The sequence below is a fragment of the Coregonus clupeaformis genome, chromosome 7 (genome assembly GCF_020615455.1).
Source record: "Coregonus clupeaformis isolate EN_2021a chromosome 7, ASM2061545v1, whole genome shotgun sequence".
In the NCBI taxonomy this organism is placed as follows: domain Eukaryota; kingdom Metazoa; phylum Chordata; class Actinopteri; order Salmoniformes; family Salmonidae; genus Coregonus; species Coregonus clupeaformis.
Window position 1 is genome coordinate 27577904 of NC_059198.1, and position 17719 is coordinate 27595622.

The 17719-nt window shown below is 46.0% G+C and overlaps 1 protein-coding gene across 1 annotated transcript in view; it reads left to right on the forward strand.

Moving 5' to 3' along the window:
- Positions 1-2090: 2090 nt before the first annotated feature.
- Positions 2091-17719, forward strand: part of LOC121569109 (myocardin-related transcription factor B-like) — a 62676-nt gene continuing 47047 nt past the window's right edge. The window contains exon 1 of the mRNA XM_041879752.2: positions 2091-2214. The gene's annotated coding sequence lies outside the window, so the exon portion shown is untranslated. The remainder of the gene's footprint in view (positions 2215-17719) is intronic.

Genomic DNA, 17719 nt, shown 5'->3' on the forward strand with positions numbered 1-17719 from the left:
GACCACTCCTCCTACTAGTGATAGGGTTGGCATTTGGTCCCTCAGTGAGGGGCAGCCTCATCCACCGATGATTAAGACTCACACCACATTGACAAAAGTGTGGGCTTTGCTTTGCAGGACATGTGTTCCAGCAGTAGCATAGGAATAGCAGTGGCACAGGGAACAAAAACATGGGAAAACGAGAGCAACTCCTGTCATGACTCATACTACAGCATGCAATCATGTGTGTTCTCGTGTGTGAGGAAAAAATAATCAACCGCTATCTCTTCAAGATGAATATGAACAGCACATGCACTCCACACTACACGCAATCTACAAGCACTATGTCTTTTACATTTGTCATGGGAATTATATGGTGTATAGAGAGTGGAATCTCATCTTTGATTGCTCTAGAAATATATGTCCAATGTTATGTTCTATGTAGAGGTGATGGTTCGTTGAACAACTCTCGAGTGATGAGTGACTGTGCCTGAGACCTGAACATTTGTATTAGCTCCACCTTATGCCTGGGCTTTAGCACATTGGACTAACACAGTCTTAAGGCACCAAATTCATGACATGGTGTGTCACACATACGGTTCTTTCCCCATCATGCTCTGAGCACTATGCTATATTCCAGTAGCACTTTATTTTACATTAGCAACCTGGTAACTCACACTAGATGGCAGTATAGTATTTGATTCCCTCTAAACTTCTGAGTAGGGCCTCAATGGTCTGAAATTAGTGATGCAACAATATTGTCATCAATAAATAGTGGATCAAATACTGATTTATTCCAGTTATTTGATCAAAAATAGTTGTTTACATACTATTAATTAATGGGAGCTACTAGATTAGTGTTTTATAAGAATTACATTGCACATAAGATAAAGGCTGTGCCAAACTGGAAACAAGAGCTGCCTCTCAATCAAGGACTGATAAATAAACATATCATTGTCTGTTCAAATTCTGATATCAATTCACGTCATTTAGCAGACGCTCTTATCCAGAGCGACTTACAGTTAGTGAGTGCATACATTTTTTTCATACTGCCCCACCGTGGGAATCGAACCCACAACCCTGGCGTTGCAAGCGCCATGCTCTACCAACTGAGCTTCATGGGGCCTATACAGTCAGGTTTCAAAAGTATTGGCAGCCTTGATAAAGATGAGCAAAAAAGACTGAGATGTATTGTACGCTCCCAAAAATTGGGAAATTATATTATTTTTATACTAATACAATTGCTCAGAGAAAGAAATTTGGTTTAACAAGTAATTTTTTTTTAAATCTCAAAGATAGGGGTCAAAATTATTGCCACCCCTGTTTTCAATACCTTTCAGTACCTCACCTTGTGAGGATAACGTCAATGAGCCTTTTTTCTAAAATGTTTTATGAGATTGGAGAACTCATTGAGAGGGATCTTAGACCATTCCTCCATACAGAATATTTCCATATCCTTGATATCCTTTGTCTGTGGTTATGGAATGCCCTCTTCAATTCAAACCACAGGTTTTCAATGGGGTTCAAGTCCAGAGACTTGAAAAATGTTAATTTAATGGTCAATTAACTATTTCTTTTTGGAATTTGATGTGTGCTTGGGGTTATTGTGTTGCTGGAAGATCCACTTGCAGCCAAGTTTCAGCCTCCTGGCAGAGGCAACCAGGTCTTTGGCTAAAAATGTCCTGGTACAGAGTAAAGTTCATGATGCTGATGACCTTAACAAGGGCCACAGCCAGGACCAGTGGAAGCAAAATAGCCCCATAACAACAAATATCCATCATCATATTTTAAAGTAGGAATGGGATATTTTCTGCTTATTGACAACAGCGGTCCCAAAAAATTTGAGCATACAATATCGCTCAGTATTTGTATTATTAATTTTATACAGTATTTTTAGCTCATCTTTTTCAAGGGTGCCAATAATTATGGACCTGACTTTATATAAAACATTTACAATTTATGCAGTGATTTTAAGACAATTATGAAGGGTATTTTTGAATTCAGTATGAGGCATTTTCTGGAGCTGGATTGATTGAACACTTCGATTCAACACATCAAAGGGTTAAAATTCTGATTACATCATCGACTCCAGCAAAGGAGCAGCCATCTTTTTCCAAGACCAACAACTTCACTTTCACCGAAGAAAAACAAATATATATTTATTTATTCAGTCTCACAAACAAGCGACTATTCCGTTCCTTCGAGCCACATACCAACGAACACCAAGGAAAATCGGTAAGCTTTGCCTGTCAATGTTTCAATAATTCTACTGTCACTGTTTTTCGTAGCTGTTTCAAGATGCACCACTGCCACCGGTTGCTTTGGTGATGCATTGTAACAGTGCAGTAATAAGTGATGAACGGTGGATACAATGTCGCGGGGCTAGATTTGGCAAAAACTTAATGGCAAATCTGGACAGGCTATTCTCCTGATATATGGCAGGTTTTGTATGTTGATTTTATGTAGAAAAACGAATGTGCGTGAGCAGTTTTCAGCAACACAATACCATGCAACTTTTCTGATAATTTAATAGGTAACCTAACACACCTGACATTTTGAAATATTGTCTATCTACTTGACAATAGCCCCACACGTGCATTTGTCACCAATTAAGTACTGCTCACAGTGGGGTGATTTGAGATAGATTAGATCAAATATAGTGTTCTTATGTGAGGAGGTCTTTTAAATGTTAAAGGGGGCAATCAGCAGTCTCTACATCCATTTTTGCCTTATAAATTAATTATATGTACCCATTGATTCTAGAAGAATATAACGTATTAATGCTACCCCATCAGAACCCAAAATATAAGCTTGTTTTACTTCATTTGTAAACAAAGAAAATGTAAACAAACACTATAAAACTATCATTTTGATATCATGGATGGTCAGTCCTTGCATCCATAGCTCTGTATTTGAATTTGAGAGCGGTTACATTTCTCTAGCCCCATCCCTTAGCTTTTTACCGAACCAGGGTTGGGGAACCGCTTTGTTATTGTCAAATCAAATCAAGATTTCACAGATAGCCATGGCAGCTCAGTGTCTCGCTCTTTATTGTTTCTACTGCTGATTGACACTTTAAGGATTAACTCGAAATGCTGAAAAGATGTGCTGCACAAGGTCTTGAATGTGTATTATGTTTTGAGACACCTGTTGATCTTGTTCAGGATCACAGAGGTCAGCATGAGAGTTCATGACATCAATATGCTCCCATATGCTCTGTTGAAACTGTGGGTCTATATGCCACTTAACACTGTCAACAAACACAACATATATTTGAAGTCTTTTCACACTTAATTCGTTTTGAAATCCCACACTCCAAACAAACCAATAGTAACCATAAGCGTCTCTCAAGGGAAAAATGTTTCTAGATTGAGCCAGATTGCTCTCCCACCCAGCACCCTTTCACCACAGTATGATGCACATGGATGTGACTGTGGGTGTGGGGCCTGAGTAAATAATGTATCCATCTGAGTCAGCAGCACTGTGAGGGATGGAGGAAGGAAATGTTTGTAATCAGGGTAACTTAACTGTTTCCCAAAGTGGAGGCAGGAAGTCAATCAGCTCTGGGGACTTGACAGCCAATGAATGCAGGGGAGAGAGAGAGAGAGAGAGAGAGAGAGAGAGAGAGAGAGAGAGAGAGAGAGAGAGAGAGAGAGAGAGAGAGAGAGAGAGAGAGAGAGAGAGAGATGTTTTTCCTAGAGAGTTGCTGTGTCTTCTGCATTTTATGTTGAATTTGGGAGAGATGGAATACATGTATGTTACATGACTGTCCACTGTCATAAACTTCCTTTCATCATTTATTTAATCTCTGTTGCACTGTTGCAGATGCAATGCTATACAATGTAAATTGTCAAATCAATTACAAACTCTTGAAGGGCAGACCACCTGGAAAATTGCACACTCCTTTTTTCCTTTGCTACCGTTTTCTGTCAATGTTAGTGTATCTGGCAAGGTACATTGAAGTGGGCCCATTGCAACTAATGGATGAAGCGTTGTGTTTACAATACAGTTTTACAAGGGTCTACAAAAGGGCAAAGTTGTATATTTAAAGTCTGTTTATTGAAATAGCTAGCCTGGACAGCATCAATGTTCTCACACTCATTCAGTAGTTCATGTTGCAGTATTTTTGTAGGGCTGGTGAGAAGTTAAGTTTGCAGCGAGAGCTTCTGAGGTTGGGTCAGGTCTCTATGGCCCCACTTTTTACAATTGACATGTAGTTACATAGGCAGATACAGTGTAATTACAATGTAAAGTAAACATTGTTACATATTACTCAGATCTGTGATCATTCCTTTACCAAATATTTTGCCAAAAGCATCTGCCATCGCATACTAAAGAGTACAGATGCCATTCCAAATATTAGCTTGATTATAACTCAAAGATGTCAAACAGTATTTTGTTTGTATTTTTGTAATGAGATGTTAGGTTGTTCCATCCATTCTGGAGTGTTTGATGTAATGCATTCTAGGATATGTATTTTTTGTTTAATATTTAATAACATGTAACTGAATTATACATTATTATAGAAAACCTACAAAATGATCTTACAATATCTCCAGACCACTATAATTATTTAAAACTCGTTTTAGAATAATTAGTTTTTTAAATGAAATGTTTCAAGAACATATTAAACATAATATTGGCAACCATACATGATATCAAAATAAACATGTTCATAATGATTTATGGAATAAATTAACCATTAGAATTTCAATTAATTTCACTGAATTAAATTATATTTCCTTTAATTCAAAATCAATTCAAATTCTGCTTTCTGTGGTGTGTGGCCAATTCAAATTCACTAATTGAATTGGAATTTAAAGTAACTGTCCAGTGAAAATCTAACTTTTAAAAGTTAATATTCTGTTAACTCATACCCAAATAATGTTGTTGAATCATCCTATACTCGTATTTGTGGCTAAAGCATAAATTGCAGAAAAACACTTCAAAAACCCACCTCAAACTTTTGAAAATGCTTGCAATTAGGGATGTAATGATTCACCAATAAACATCAGTCCCTGATTCAATTGTTGTAGATATGAGTGCATTGGTCTGCGGGTCCCCGATCCAAATGTAGCATGCATCGGTCCGAAAATTGATTCAAACTTTACAAATCGACAGTTCACATTTTTGGTTGTTGCTCATATTACTTTCTTTCTACCTTCTGAAAATACCTCTCCTTCAGTGTCTAACTAAGCATGTCATTATGTTGTGTCACGCCCTGGCTCCGGGGACTCTAGTATGTTGAGCCAGGGTGTGAGTTTTCATGTGTTTATGTTCTAGTTGTTGTATATCTATGTTGGCCAGGGTGGCTCCCAATCAGAGACGGCTGTAGCTCGTTGTCTCTGATTGGGAGTCATACTTAGGTAGCCGTTAGGCATTCATTATTTGTGGTTTCTTGTTCCGTGTTGGTTTGTTTATGTAACCAGGGACGTCACGTTTTCGTTGTTTTGATCGTGTGATCATTCTAATAAATAAAATGTTCGCATTCAACGCTGCGCCTTGGTCCTCCTCTATGAATGACGATCGTGACAGAAGAAACCACCAAGATGTGACCAAGCAGCGTGTCCAGGAGCCATCGCCAGGGAGATCCCTAACAGATCTCCTTCGCCTCCTCGACTGGGTCAAGCCGAGTGAGGAAGAGAAGGGCTTGACATTGTGGCAGAAGGGCGAAAGGCTGGTGAGGGACATGGAGACCTGGTCCACGGGTAGGGGAGACGCCCAGAACATTTTTTTGGGGGGGGCTAACGCCGTGGACGACGGGCCAGCAGGAGACCGCGGCAGAGCGGCCCAGCGGATTGGCAGAGGAGGCCGCCAGGTTACGGGGGCCACTGGTCGAAGAGGGGGTGGAAGATGTAGAGGCACGGCGAGAGGTACTGGCGTGTGTTGCCAGTCCGGTCCGGCCTGTTCCTGATCCCCACGTAGGGCCAGTGGTGTGTGTTCCCAGTACGGTCCGGCCTGTTCCTGCCACTCGCACCAAGTCTACGGTGCGCATCGCCAGCTCGGCCCGGCCCATTCCTGCTCCCCGCACCAAGTCAGTGGTGCGTTTCGTCAGCCCGGCACGGACCGTTCCTGCTCCCCGCACCAAGTCAGTGGTGCGCCCGTCAACCGGTCCGGCCCGCTCCTGCTCCCCGCACCAAGTCGGTGGTGCGCGTCGCCAGCCCAGTCCGGCCCATTCCTGCTCCCCGCACCAAGTCAGTGGTGCGTTTGCGTCAGCCCTGTCCGGCCCGTTCCTGCTCCCGCACCAAGTCAGTGGTGCGCGTCGTCAGCCCGGCACGTCCGTTCCTGCTCCCCCGCACCAAGTCAGTGGTGCGCTCGTCAAGCCCGGTCCGGCCCGCTCCTGCTCCCCGCACCAAGTCAGTGGTGCGTTTGTCAGCCCGGCTCGGCCGGCTCCAGCTCCCCACACCAAGCCAGTGGTGTGCGTCGTCAGTCCGGCACGGCCCGTGCCTGTTCCACCGGTGGCGGGTCCGCACCGGTCAGGTGCTGCGTCACGCCGGAGCTAGAGCAATCCGCTCCACCAGTGTTCAGTTCAGCTCTGGTCAGCAGGGCCAGACCCGGACCAGGGGTACTTTGGGGGGTTAGAGAAGGAGTGGGGGTCATGTCCGGAGCCGGATCCGCCGCCGAGGCGGAGTGCCCACCCGGTCCCTCCCTGTTGTATTTGGTTGGCGCGGTCGGAGTCCGCGCCTTTAGCGGGGTACTGTCACGCCCTGGCTCCGGGGACTCTAGTATGTTGAGCCAGGGTGTGAGTTTTCATGTGTTTATGTTCTAGTTGTTGTATATCTATGTTGGCCAGGGTGGCTCCCAATCAGAGACGGCTGTAGCTCGTTGTCTCTGATTGGGAGTCATACTTAGGTAGCCGTTAGGCATTCATTATTTGTGGTTTCTTGTTCCGTGTTGGTTTGTTTATGTAACCAGGGACGTCACGTTTTTGTTGTTTTGATCGTGTGATCATTCTAATAAATAAAATGTTCGCATTCAACGCTGCGCCTTGGTCCTCCTCTATGAATGACGATCGTGACATGTTGACGGTCATTGATCTACAAGTAATTTGTATGCCGAACAACCCCAGGCAATATCAGTAGCCTAGTCAAACTGTGCACTGTGCACAGCTTCGCACTCACCAACAAGAGGTCTATTCCTGATCTGGCACATCTGCGCATCACCTTAAGCGTTCAGATTTATGTAAAATGGCTTGCACAATATTAGGCTTTATTAGTTGAGTGGTAAACAATGTAACTTGCTAGGTTATTTTGATCAAATGCCCTGTTGAAAATTGAGTTTTACTGGAATAAAAGTAGACTACCACCGGAGACACAACTCTCATCAAATCAAATGACATTTTATTTGTCACATGCTTCGTAGACAACAGGTGTAGACTAACAGTGAAATGCTTACTTACGGGTCCTTCCCAACAATGCAGAGTAAAAGGTAAGATAAAAATAATTACAAAAATAAAATAAATATTGACACAGTGAATAACGAATAAAAATAAAGAGTAAAAATAACATGGCTATATACAGGGAGTACCAGTACCAAGTCGATGTGCAGGGGTACGAGGTAATTGAGGTAGCGATGTACATATAGGTAGGGGTAAAGTGACTATGCAACAGGAAAGATAGTAGACAGTAGCAGCAGTGTATGTGGTGAAAGTGTGTGCGTGTGTGTGTGTGTGTGTGTGTGTGTGTGTGTGTGTGTGTGACGTCAGTATGTATGTGTGTGCATGTTATGTGTGTGTGTGTGTGTTGGGGTGTCAGTGTAAGTATGTGTGAGTGTGTGGGTTGAGTCCAGTGTGTGTGCATATAGTCAATGCAAGAGAGTGCAAAAAGGGTAAATGCAGTCTGGGTAGCCATTTGATTAGCTATTTAGCAGTCTTGTTTAGAAGTATTATGGCTTCGGGGTAGAAACTGTTCAGGGTCCTGTTGGTTCCAGACTTGGTGCATTGGTACGGCTTGCCGTGCGGGAACAGAGAGAACAGTCTGTGGCTTGGGTGACTGGAAACTTTGATAATTATTTGGGCCTTCTGACACCGCCTGGTATAGAGGTCCTGGATGACAGGGAGCTCGACCCCAGTGATGTACTGGGCCATACGCACTACCCTCTGCAGCGACTTACAGTCCGATGCCAAGCAGTTGCCATACCAAGCGGTGATGCAGCCAGTCAAGATGCTCTCAATTGTGCAGCTGTATAACTTTTTGAGGATCTGAGGTCCCATGCCAAATATTTTCAGCCACCTGAGGGGGAAGAAGCATTGTCGTGCCCTTTTCACGACTGTGTTGGTGTGTTTGGACCATGATAGATCCTTAGTGATGTGTTACACCGAGGAACTTGAAGCTCTCTGTGTCCACATCACTAAGGATCTATCACAGTCCAAACATACCAACACAGTCGTGAAGAGGGCTATAGGTAGGCTACAATCTGTTCGTTAGATTTTATTTTGATTCTTCAGGTTCACCATCGGCAATAGTTTTGGTAGTTTTGCTTGAAACAATTAATATATATGGTCATTTTTAGATATACAGGGTAAAGTTGATCATTTCATAACGATTCATAATCACTTTTACTACCCACACTGCATGGTCAAAGTGGTAGAAGAAGATAAGCTCACTCCGAGTCCGGTCAAACTTCCAAACAGTTTAAACCATTCGATTATGAGACGGGCGGAAATCCAAAGTTGTGCAATATATTCATTGGCTATGTCATAACACATTTTTAAAGATAAATATTGATACATTAGCTCTAACACTTTTAATCTGAAAAAATGACAAATTAATTAGTGGGTGATTACAGATCAAAAGTGGCGGGGGGGAGAGAGAGAGTTCCCTTATGGCTCAGCTCAGGTGCCTAAATACACCATAGACATACACTGAGTGGACAAAACATTAGGAACACCTTCCTAATATTGAGTTGCACTCCCTTTTGGCCGCAGAACATCCTACATTTGTCGGGGCATGGACTCTACAAGGTGTTGAAAGAGTTCCATAGGGATGATGGCCCATGTTGACTCCAATGCTTCCCACAGTTGTGTCAAGTTGACTGAATGTCCTTTAGGTAGTGGACCATTCTTGATACACACGGGAAACTGTTGAGCAAGAAAAATCCAGCAGCGTTGTAGTTCTTGACACACTCACACTTACACCTGGCACCTGCTACCATACCCCGTTCAAAAGCACTTAAATATTTTATCTTGCCCATTCACCCTCTGAATGGCACACATACACAATCCATGTCTCAATTGTCTCAAGGTTTAAAATTCCTTATTTAACCTGTCTCCTCCCCTTCATCTACACTGATTGAAGTGGATTTAACAGGTGACATCAATAAGGGATCATAGCTTTCACCTGGATTCACCTGGTCAGTCTATGTCATGGAAAGTGTATATTTAGTTAATTTAGCAGGCGCTATATCATACCATAGTGCCATCAGACTTCTGATACCGATGCAGGTTAAAAGGGGGGCCACAAAATGTTTTTCGTATTTTTAAACAATTACAAAATACATTCAGCTTAGTGTAATTCAAATGACAAAATACTGAGAAGTAATAAAAATGCGTATTTCAAATACATGTAACTGCCGATCTCTAGGTCCAAAAGGCTTCTTAACAGCTTCTACCCCCAAGCCATAAGACTCCTGAACAGCTAATCATGGCTACCCAGACTATTTGCATTGTGTTATTACTAATCTTTTCTGGGGAATCGTAAGTGTATATAGCACCTTGCTGGGCCCATGCGAACAGACTTGAATGTAATATGAATACTACAAGAGCGACATGTTTTCTGTGTGAACATGATTCAGATAGTCATGACATAAACATTTGTTCCTCATTTATATTTGGGATTAATGGGATGTCGGTTTTAGTGAATTTGTTTGAACAACATGTTCACACCTCATGAGCTACTACCTTCCAGTGAAATGTTCCAGGTTGACATCATCCCAATTCCCTATGCAGTTAGACCTGAATCCCGGCATTACATTTCCATGGCACAGCATCAATATCAGTAACATGAACAGCATGTAAATCTAAGGGCAGTGAGTCCTAGTGATGAGCAGGGAATCGAAAGCATTTCCCACTGAGTCAGCGGGGTTGCAGGCGGGTGATTGTGTTACACAAAGGACACTTAGGGTCAGCAGCACTCTGTCCACTCACAAACACATTAAGGCCCCTGGTGATGGGTCTCTGCTCTCCATGGCCTCTTTAGGCTTGTAAGAAATATCTCAAAGAAAAACAAGAGAGAGAAAATGTTTTTACTCTAGCATCTTGTCTCTATTGCTACTTTTAAACGTTAAAAATATATACAGTGAGGGAAAAATGTTTTTGATCCCCTGCTGATTTTGTACGTTTGCCCACTGACAAATAAATTATCAGTCTATAATTTTAATGGTAGGTTTATTTAAACAGTGAGAGACAGAATAAATAAAAAAAATCCAGAAAAAATTGATTTGCATTTTAATGAGGGAAATAAGTATTTGACCCCCTCTCAATCAGAAAGATTTCTGGCTCCCAGGTGTCTTTTATACAGGTAACGAGCTGAGATTAGGAGCACACTCTTAAAGGGAGTGCTCCTAATCTCAGTTTGTTACCTGTATAAAAGACACCTGTCCACAGAAGCAATCAATCAATCAGATTCCAAACTCTCCACCATGGCCAAGACCAAAGAGCTCTCCAAGGATGTCAGGGACAAGATTGTAGACCTACACAAGGCTGGAATGGGCTACAAGACCATCGCCAATCAGCTTGGTGAGAAGGTGACAACAGTTGGTGCGATTATTCGCAAATGGAAGAAACACAAAATAACTGTCAATCTCCCTAGGCCTGGGGCTCCATGCAAGATCTCACCTTGTGGAGTTGCAATGATCATGAGAACGGTGAGGAATCAGCCCAGAACTACACAGGAGGATCTTGTCAATGATCTCAAGGCAGCTGGGACCATAGTCACCAAGAAAACAATTGGTAACACACTACGCCGTGAAGGACTGAAATCCTGCAGCGCCCGCAAGGTCCCCCTGCTCAAGAAAGCACATATACAGGCCCGTCTGAAGTTTGCCAATGAACATCTGAATGATTCAGAGGAGAACTGGGTGAAAGTGTTGTGGTCAGATGAGACCAAAATTGAGCTCTTTGGCATCAACTCAACTCGCCGTGTTTGGAGGAGGAGGAATGCTGCCTATCACCCCAAGAACACCATCCCCACCGTCTCCCCAGTGGCGCAGTGGTCTAAGGCACTGCATCGCAGTGCTAGCTGTGCCACTAGAGATCCTGGTTCGAATCCAGGCTCTGCTGTAGCCGGCCGCAACCGGGAGACCAATGGGGCGGCGCACAATTGGCCCAGCGTCGTCCAGGGTAGGGGAGGGAATGGCCGGCAGGGAGGTAGCTCAGTTGGTAGAGCATGGCGTTTGCAACACCAGGGTTGTGGGTTTGTTTCCCACGAGGGGCCAGTATGAAAATAAAAAAAAGAATAATGTATGCACTAACTGTAAGTCGCTCTGGATAAGAGCGTCTGCTAAATGACGTAAAATGTAAAATGTCAAACATGGAGGCGGAAACATTATGCTTTGGGGGTGTTTTTCTGCTAAGGGGACAGGACAACTTCACCGCATCAAAGGGACGATGGACGGGGCCATGTACCGTCAAATCTTGGGTGAGAACCTCCTTCCCTCAGCCAGGGCATTGAAAATGGGTCGTGGATGGGTATTCCAGCATGACAATGACCCAAAACACACGGCCAAGGCAACAAAGGAGTGGCTCAAGAATAAGCACATTAAGGTCCTGGAGTGGCCTAGCCAGTCTCCAGACCTTAATCCCATAGAAAATCTGTGGAGGGAGCTGAAGGTTCGAGTTGCCAAACGTCAGGCTCGAAACCTTAATGACTTGGAGAATATCTGCAAAGAGGAGTGGGACAAAATCCCTCTTGAGATGTGTGCAAACATGGTGGCCAACTACATGAAACGTCTGACCTCTGTGATTGCTAAGTACTAAGTCATGTTTTGCAGAGGGGTCAAATACTTATTTCCCTCATTAAAATGCAAATCAATTTATAACATTTTTGACATGCGTTTTTCTGGATTTTGTTATTGTTATTCTGTCTCTCACTGTTCAAATAAACCTACCATTAAAATTATAGACTGATCATGTCTCTGTCAGTGGGCCAACGAACAAAATCAGCAGGGGATCAAATACTTTTTTTGCTCACTGTATATAGTACCAGTCAAAAATTTTGACACACCTCCTCATTCAAGGGTTTTTCTTTATTTGTACTATTTTCTACATCGTAGAATAATAGTGAAGACATCAAAACTATGAAATAACACATATGGAATCATGTAGTAACCAAAAAAAGTGTTAAACAAATCAAAATATATATGTTATATTTGAGATTCTTCAAAGTATCCAACCTGGCCTTGATGACAGCTTTGCACACTCTTGGCATTATCTCAACCAGCTTCATGATGTAGTCACCTGGAATGCATTTCAATTAACAGGTGTGCCTTGTTAAAAGTTGTGGAATTTCTTTCCTTCTTAATGCGTTTGAGCCAATCAGTTGTGTTGTGACAAGGTAGGGTTGGTATACAGAAGATAGCCCCATTTGGTGAAAGACCAAGTCCATATTATGGCAAGAACAGATCAAATAAGCAAAGAGAAAAGGCAGTCCATCATTACTTTAAGACATGAAGGTCAGTCAATACGGAACATTTCAAGAACTTTGAAAGTTTCTTCAAGTGCAGTTGCAAAAACCATCAAATGCTATGATGAAACTGGCTCTCATGAGGACCGCCACAGGACAGGAAGACCCAGAGTTACCTGTGCTGCAGAGGATAAGTTAATTAAAGTTAACTGCACATCAGATTGCAGCCCAAATAAATGCTTCACACAGTTCAAGTCACAGACACATCTCAACATCAACTGTTCAGAGGAGACTGCGTGTATCAGGCCTTCATGGTTGAATTGCTGCAAAGAAACCACTACTAAAGGACACCAATAAGAAGAAGAGCCTTGGTTGGGCCAAGAATCACGAGCAATGGACATTAGATCGGTGGAAATCTGTCCTTTGGTCTGATGAGTCCAGATTTGAGATTTATGGTTCCAACCTACGTGTTTTTGTGAGACGCAGAGTAGGAGAACGGATTATCTCTGCATGTGAGGTTCCCACCCTGAAGCATGGAGGAGGAGGTGTGATGGTGTGGGGGAGCTTTGCTGGTGACACTGTCTGTGATTTATTTAGAATTCAAGGCACATTTAACCAACATGGCTACCACAGCATTCTGCAGCGATACACCATCCCATCTGGTTTGCGCTTAGTGGTACTATAATTTGTTTTTCAACAGGACAATGACCCAAACACACCTCCAGGCTGTGTAAGGGCTATTTGACCAAGAAGGAGAGTGATGGAGTGCTGCATTAGATGACCCGACCTCAACCCAATTGAGATGTCTTGGGATGAGTTGGACCGCAGAGTGAAGGAAAAGCAGCCAACAAGTGCTCAGCATATGTGGGAACTCCTTCAAGACTGTTGGAAAAGCATTCCAGGTGAATCTGGTTGAGAGAATGTGTCACGGTTTCGGCCGAGGCTGCTCCTCCTCCTTGTTCGGGCAGGCTTCGGCGGTCGTCGTCTCCGGAGTACTAGCTGCCACCGTTCTTTGTTTTCGATGTTTGGTCTGTTTAGTACACCTGTTCATGTTTAGTGTTGATTAGGTGTCCTATAAGTTCTCGTGGTGTCTGTCATGTGTTGTGTGTAATTGTTTTCCTGTCGTTTGATGCAGTACTGTTTGCCAGTCGCTCTTTGTTAACGACGCACTATTGTTTTTGTGCGTAGTTTCGGTTTTGGAGTGTTTTACGCACTGTGGCGTATTTCGCCTCCGGGCTGTTTGACCCGTGTTGTATTTTGGTATTTCTAGTAAAGTCTGGATTGACTTAGCTCCTGTGTCCTGCTATTGATTCGCACCACATCCGCATCAGAGAACGTGACAGAATTACACACCATAAGATGGAATCAGCAGGAGCAGCTGCAGCACCTGGGTCGCTTGAGGAGCATATCCGCGGCCAGGATGACCAGATCCGACAACTGGGGACCGCTCTGCAGGACGTCATCAACACCCTGCACCAATTGGAGTCCAGAGGAGTACCCACACCTCCACCTACCTTACCACCACCATCGGTCGGTCCGCCAGTCCCAGGCCCGGAACCCAGTGGGATTCGGCTCTCACTCCCGAGGGCGTATGACGGCACAGCTGCCGGGTGTCAGGGGTTCCTCCTGCAGGTGCCCTCGGGACACGAGAGCGTTTCCGCCCTCATCTCCTGTCTCACGGGCAAGGCGTTGGAATGGGCCAACGCCGAGTGGAGGAGGATAGACGCCACCACCATCTCCTACGCGGAGTTCTCCTGTCGCTTTAAGGCCGTGTTCGACCATCCACCAGAGGGCAAAGCGGCGGGGGAGCGTCTATTCTACCTCCGACAGGGGAGGAGGAGCGCACAGGCGTTCGCACTGGAGTTCCGGACTCTAGCGGCAGATGCAGGGTGGAATGAACGGGCCCTCATCGATCATTTTCGATATAGCCTACGGGAGGACGTTCAACGTGAGTTGGCCTGCAGGGACACCAATCTCACCTTCGACCAGTTGGTCGACATGTCCATCCGTCTGGACACCCTGCTGGCCACCCGTGGACGTTCCGAGTGGGGTCCGTCCATTCCATCCTCCAGCACCTCCGAGCCGAGCCCCATGGAGCTCGGGGGTGCTGGCGCTAGAGAAAGGAGGAGAAGGAGCCCGAGGGGGGCTGTCCCCTGCACCAACTGCGGCCGTGGAGGGCACACTGCGGCCAGGTGCTGGGGAGGGTCTCCAGGAGGAGGAGACGACAGGCCACGCACTGGGGAGCATTCCCAGGTGAGTAGACGCCCCACTTACCCAGAGCTCTCTGTTGTGCACTTTTGTATACCTGTTAGTTTTCCACAGGTTGCACCTCATTCCCAGCATAAGGCGCTAGTAGATTCAGGCGCAGCTGGGAATTTTGTTGACCGGAAGTTTTGTTTAGATTTAGGGATTCCCCTCCTGCCTGTCGACGATTCCTTTCCCGTTCATGCTTTAGATAGCCGCCCATTGGGGTCAGGGTTGATTAGGGAAGTCACAGCGCCACTTAGGATGTGTACGCAGGGGGGTCATGAGGAGACTATTCAGCTATATCTGATCGACTCTCCTGCGTACCCGGTGGTGCTGGGAATTCCCTGGTTAAGTACCCATAACCCTGCCATTTCGTGGCAACAGAGAGCTCTTAAGGAGTGGTCTGCTCAGTGTGAGGGGCGATGTCTGGGTGTTTCCGTGGGGGCGACCTCGGTGGAAAGTCCAAACCAAGTGCCCGCATTGCACATTCCACCTGAATATGGGGATTTGGCACTTGTGTTCAGTAAGGCGAGGGCGACGCGGTTGCCTCCTCACAGACAGGGGGATTGTGCGATAGACCTCCAGGCAGGAGCAGCGCTCCCACGGAGCCACGTGTATCCTTTGTCTCAAGAGGAGAGAAAGGCTATGGAGACTTACATAGCCGAATCTTTGAGACAGGGATACATACGGCCCTCCACTTCCCCTGCGTCCTCGAGCTTATTTTTTGTGAAGAAAAAGGATGGAGGGTTGCGCCCGTGCATTGATTACCGTGGTCTCAATCAGATTACTGTGAAATACAGTTATCCACTCCCTCTGATTGCGACTATGACGGAGTCATTGCACGGAGCGCGTTTCTTCACAAAACTGGATCTCAGGAGCGCATATAACTTGGTGCGCATTAGGGAGGGCGATGAATGGAAAACAGCCTTTAGTACCACCTCGGGTCATTACGAGTATCTCGTCATGCCATACGGGTTGATGAACGCTCCTTCGGTCTTCCAATCATTCGTGGATGAGATCTTCCGGGACATGCAGGGGCAAGGTTTGGTCGTGTACATTGATGACATTCTGGTGTACTCTCCTACCCGAGCCGAGCATGTAGCCCTGGTGCGTCGAGTGTTGAGGAGGCTGTTGGAGCACGACCTGTATGTCAAGGCAGAGAAATGTCTGTTTTTCCAGGAGTCGGTCTCCTTTTTGGGTTATCGGTTGTCCGCGTCAGGGGTGAAGATGGAGGTGGACCGTGTGTCAGCCGTGCGTAATTGGCAAACCCCAACCACTGTTAAAGAGGTGCAGCAGTTCTTGGGCTTTGCGAATTACTACCGGAGGTTTATCCGGGGTTTTGGACAGGTGGCTGCTCCCATCACGTCTCTTCTAAAAGGGGGTCCGGTGCGCTTGCAGTGGTCAGCTGAGGCGGACAGGGCTTTTGGGAAACTGAAGGGCCTGTTTACTTCGGCTCCGGTGCTGGCGCATCCGGATCCCGCCTTACCATTTCAGGTAGAGGTGGACGCGTCTGAGGCCGGTATAGGGGCTGTTCTATCTCAACGGTCCGGCACGCCACCTAAACTCCGCCCCTGTGCTTTTTACTCTAAAAGGCTCAGCCCGGCGGAGCGAAATTATGACGTAGGGGACAGGGAGCTGTTAGCCGTGGTACAGGCCCTAAAGGTGTGGAGGCATTGGCTTGAGGGGGCTCAACACCCTTTCCTCATTTTGACTGACCATCGGAACCTGGAGTACATCCGGGCAGCTAGGAGACTGAACCCTCGCCAGGCTCGGTGGAACATGTTTCTAGCCAGGTTCGTATTTAAAATCACGTACATCCCTGGGTCCCAGAACGGTAAGGCAGACGCCCTGTCCCGGCGGTATGATACAGAGGAGAGGTCCGTTGAGCCCACTTCCATACTACCGGAGTCTTGTCTAGTGGCACCGGTTGTATGGGGAGGTCGATGCTGAAATCGAGCGGGCGTTGCGTGCACCGACCCTAGCCCTCCACAGTGTCCTGTGGGTCGGACGTACGTTCCGCTCGAGGTTCGGGATCGACTCATTTATTGGGCTCACACGTCACCCTCCTCTGGACATCCTGGTTTTGGCCGGACAGTGCACTGTCTTAGTGCTAAGTACTGGTGGCCCATGTTAGCCAGGGATGTGAGGGTTTATGTCTCCTCCTGCTCGGTGTGCGCCCAGTGTAAGGCGCCTAGACATCTGCCTAGGGGTAAGTTACAACCCCTGCCCGTTCCACAACGACCATGGTCTCACCTCTCGGTGGACTTCATCACTGACCTTCCCCCCTCGCAGGGGAATACCACTATACTGGTCGTTGTGGACCGGTTCTCTAAGGCCTGTCGTTTGCTCCCTATGCCGGGCCTTCCTACTGCCCTACAGACCGCCGAAGCGCTATTCACCCACGTTTTCCGGCACTACGGGGTACCCGAGGATATTGTGTCTGATCGAGGTCCCCAGTTCACCTCCAGAGTCTGGAGAGCATTTATGGAGCGTTTGGGGGTCTCGGTGAGCCTTACCTCGGGTTACCATCCTGAGAGTAATGGGCAGGTGGAACGCGTGAACCAGGATGTGGGTAGGTTTCTTAGATCATACTGCCGGGGCCGGCCGGAGGAGTGGGCACGGTATGTTCCTTGGGCAGAAATGGCCCAGAATTCCCTACGCCACTCCTCGACTAACCTAATCCCTTTCCAATGTGTGTTAGGTTACCAGCCGGTTCTGGCACCATGGCAGCAGAGCCAGATCGAGGCTCCTGCGGTGGATGAGTGGGTGCGGCGCTCGGAGGAGACGTGGAACGCTGCACACGTCCATCTGCAGCGGGCCATCCGTTGTCAAAAGGCGAGCGCCGATCTCCACCGCAGTGAGGGGCCGGTGTA